The sequence below is a fragment of the Cornus florida genome, unplaced genomic scaffold (genome assembly GCF_030987335.1).
Source record: "Cornus florida cultivar Cherokee Brave unplaced genomic scaffold, ASM3098733v1 CherokeeBrave_3.0.0_Hap2_Chr03, whole genome shotgun sequence".
Lineage (NCBI taxonomy): Eukaryota > Viridiplantae > Streptophyta > Magnoliopsida > Cornales > Cornaceae > Cornus > Cornus florida.
The window spans coordinates 81295230-81299627 of NW_026775573.1; positions in this window are offsets into that span (position 1 = coordinate 81295230).

A 4398-nucleotide genomic window follows, 5' to 3' on the forward strand; every position below is an offset into this window, starting at 1 on the left:
GAACCCAAGGCAAAATGGTCATTCCAAAATAAAATGGGTGCCACCGTGCACTCCATTAGCAAGACAACAAAAATGAACGAAGTTAGATTCAAGAATCGCCTGATTCTGAGTCTGAACGGAAAAGATATGAAATAAAAACGAAGTGGCGTTCCCTGTTTAAGACATACCACGACACTATCTTACTAGAACTAGAATAACTCTCACTATAGGTGGAGTTTTGATAAATGGTTGGTACCAATGGAAAGCTAACTTCAAGCTCTTGAAGTTAGGCTCAAGAATGAACCAATTTGGATCAGAAATGAAGGAGTTATGATCCCCTAAAGTCGGCTCAAGAAAAATGTCCAAGGAAAAGATGCAGGAAATGCTCACAAGAAGGATCGTTCGACTGAAGCCAACCATCAGCTGGCCGAAACCCAACCATCGGTCAGCCGAACCCCAATCATCAGCTGGCCGAAATAAGGTTTTTCCTAAAAAGCCTACTGGAATGAGTCTTGAGCATGTGTTAGCCGACCAATGGAGCTCCATCAACCGACCGACGCCTCTACTGCTATTGTGAAAAGCTGCTGCAATGTGTAGAAATGATGCTTGGGCCAATCCTAAGGTTCTACATGGATCTTACATGATCCGAACATTTTTGAAAACATTTCCTAGCCCCGTTCAAGCATCAAGAACATGCCAAAACAAAGAGAAACTTAATTGACACCCCCATGATGGATGAATTTTTCATAAAAATTCATAAAATCGCCCAAAAATAGGTCAAAAGTTGAAACTCAAGAGTTTTATACAATGTGGACATGCACGCAAACGTAAAAAGACATTTAAGACGCGTTCTAATGGTCCGCGGTTTCAAAATGTTGGAAAATGCAAAATATGACCTCTCAACGGCCAAAAATGCCTAAAAATGCAATAAATGGGACTAAAATGCAAAACCTAGAATGAAATGGTGTTTGGTCCTTGGCCACACCTCATATATGATCATAGAAACACTATGAAGGAAACGAAATGAAATTCCCATACTTGATGCAAAAGTTAAGAGACAATGACTTAGCATTTTCCAATATTTTTATAATAGACCTTGAAAACAAAAGTGCATGGTATACAAGATACATGTCTTTGGCCTCCAGCCTCATCTTATACATGTCAAATACATTAAAACGAGTGTACTTATGTACACTTTACATATACGAATCAAAGAATACGAATTTAGACAAATAAAGCTACAAAATGGCATTTCATGCCAACTTTTATAAGAATTGAAACCTTCAATGCTACAAATCATCCAAGCAATATGAGAATCTCGAATCTTGATTCCTGTACTTGAAAAATGTCCCCATTACGTGGGTGAGTAACATAAAGCTACTCATAGGAGATGAACATGCATCGACCTAGCATTTTAAAATTATATCACCTTAAGGTGAAACATATTTACGGGGCTCATGCCACCTAACGTCTATGTCAAAATGAGACTCATGGATCATCCTAAGCTGCTCATGCAATTGAAATGAACAACGACATACAAGTATACATGCTCACAAGTACACTAAACCATATTAAAATATGATACACGACATACAAGCATATTGTTCAAGTACTCTAAATCATGTTAAACAAGAAAAGCAATATCCAACATACATACACAAGTATTCGATATACATATAGAGTACTCATAAATCAAGTATACAAACATAAGTGTACTAAGCTAAACAATTACGTACAAGACAAGTATTCATGGTACAAGTATACTAAGATAAACAAATACGCACAAGACAAGTATACATGGCACAAGTATACTAAAATGAAACATGGGGCAAGTATACAGGTTCAAGTATACTAAATAGGATTCAAATACCCAAAGTAAGCATCAATTCTCAGGCTACAAGTAATCCATGATTAACAACTTGAAATTAAATGTTAAATCAAATAATGGAAAGACTAGGATCCTTGGCTGCAGACTAATCGAGTTATTCCGGGTTACTAGCCCGCAAGGTACTACTTAGTGTGCACGTGTATAAGTTATTCCAGGTAATTACGACCCACAAGGTACTACCTATTGTGCACTTCATATGACTTAGGAAACTCACGAATCCGTACTAGGGCCAGACCCTAGCCATCATATGAACATGATCCTTACAAGCCTCCAAAACAATAAGTTCAAAACTTATGCAAAATCAATAAGTTAAATCAAACTTATACATTTTAAATAATGTCTAGGAATCAATTTACATGCACAAGTAAGGTTGAATCTACACAAACCATGTCTTAGAATTCAAGTCCAGATAACAAATGATGTGTCAAGTTTCTATTATGCAATTTGTACATAAAGCAAGAATATTTTACAACAATTGAACCACATTACCATCCTAAGCCACAAGTACTAAATAAGCTACAATTTAGTAACAAGCTCCCAAGGTACGCAATTGTAATATTCTAACGAGCTATACACCTACACAAGATATATTTAAACGAGTTATTCAAGACAATGATATCACCTATCATGCTAAGTAAAATTACCATCTTTAGGGGCTACAAGTAGTAATTCTACAACAAGTTAGTAGCATACTCATAAGGTAATTAAATGGACTACATTTCAAGGAATTATCATCCTATTACATCCAATATCAAATTAAGTGACTAACACACTTAAAACAAAATTAATTAAGCTAATAAATTAATTTTTCTCTAGATTTTCAAACATATTCAAATATCCTCAATTTAATATATGTTAAAGAACTCACCAAGGCCTACTTAAATATCACATTACAAGTTAATTTCATTCTTGATACAACTATGTGAATTAATCTTTCACTAAAGATAAATATTAAATAAATTTTGCAATTCTTAATCAAATGCCCCAAATTTAATATATGTTACACAACTCACCAAGGCCTAATTTACTAACATGCCACAATTTAATTCTAAACTATATACCATCATTAGAATTAAATCCTAAACAAAGAAAATAAATAAATTAAATTCTAAAAACTTGAACAAGGCATGCTCACAAGTTGTATATGCTTATAAAACAATCAATACAATAATAATATAAACCTAAGACATCCCCTACCTTAATTTAAGATGAAAATCTCAAAAGCCCACCGAAAAAAAGTGCTCCGAATCCGACGATACCGAAGGGTTTTGTCGGGGACAACACGATCTACATGAACCCACAAGAAGCCCCATCAAAATCACAACTTGACTTCAAACCTAAACTCAAGAAATGGTTAGAAATGAATTCTAATAAGGGGGAAAGGTAGAGCACGTCGAGGGGAACAACAAACGTTAAGGCCGGAGTCTTTTCACTAAGGAAATCAGGTGGAGGAGAAGAAGAAAATGTGGCAGCCCATGGGCATCCATGGCTACCAGCCAAGAGAGGAAGAAGATGAAGAAAATCTAATTTTTCTTCTTTAAGTCCCCTATTTATAGAAAATCTCAAAGAGTGCCCCGAAAGAGTCCCGCTAGGTATGGAAAAGTGGATTTTGAGCAAACGCGCTCACACAGCAAAAATCTGTGAACAAAAAAGATTCTAAATGAAAAAATATGAATAACGGAAGAAACGGCATCAAAAAACGAGTCCCGAGCAGAGAGATATACCCTGAACAAGTTTGGCGGTAACTCGGGCAAGAAACCTTAAAACTAGAGAAAAATGACCAGAAGGAAATTCTATGAGTACACGACTCGACGAAATGCGAAAATGAATCTCGTACGAGGATCCAGGCTCCAGACAAGATATTTTGCAATAACTTTCGTTAATTGCACAATGACCCCTACAAAAAGGATTAACTGCAAAACTGCCCCTGAATGAAAATATCTTCCAAAAGATATTTTCTTAAATACCTCTGAAATAAAATATCTTCAAAAGATATTTACGAAAAATGCCCCAAGAAAAGAAAAGGATTCTGAAAACTATGCATCCATGCCCCTATGGACACCGGGAGCAACCAGAGTACTTTACTGCAAAAGTAAGGATACGTATTTCGTGGAAACCACTTAAAATAAAGATATGTGAAGTCAAAAACCAACTCTGAACACAAGGAGTGAGGTTATGCCAACAAAGTGTCAAACGGGGAAAAGACAAAATAGGGAAGAGGACAAAACAGGGAAAAGGACGAAAAGTGAATAGTGTCGAAAAACTAAAAATGTGGAAATGACTCGGTCCTCAAAGGAAGTTGTCAATCCAAAGGAAAGAGTCTCAGAAACCATTTCCGAGCACTCGAGACGACACTAAGCGCCGAGAAACTGAACTCAGAAAGGAAATTTCAACGAAAAAAAATTCATCCGTGAAATTCTGAGCAAAAAGAAAAGGAAGGAAATGACCGGGTTATTATAGATCGGTCGACCTAAACCTAATCGTCGATCGGCCGAAATGATAATTTTCCTAAAAAGCCTACTGGAATGGAC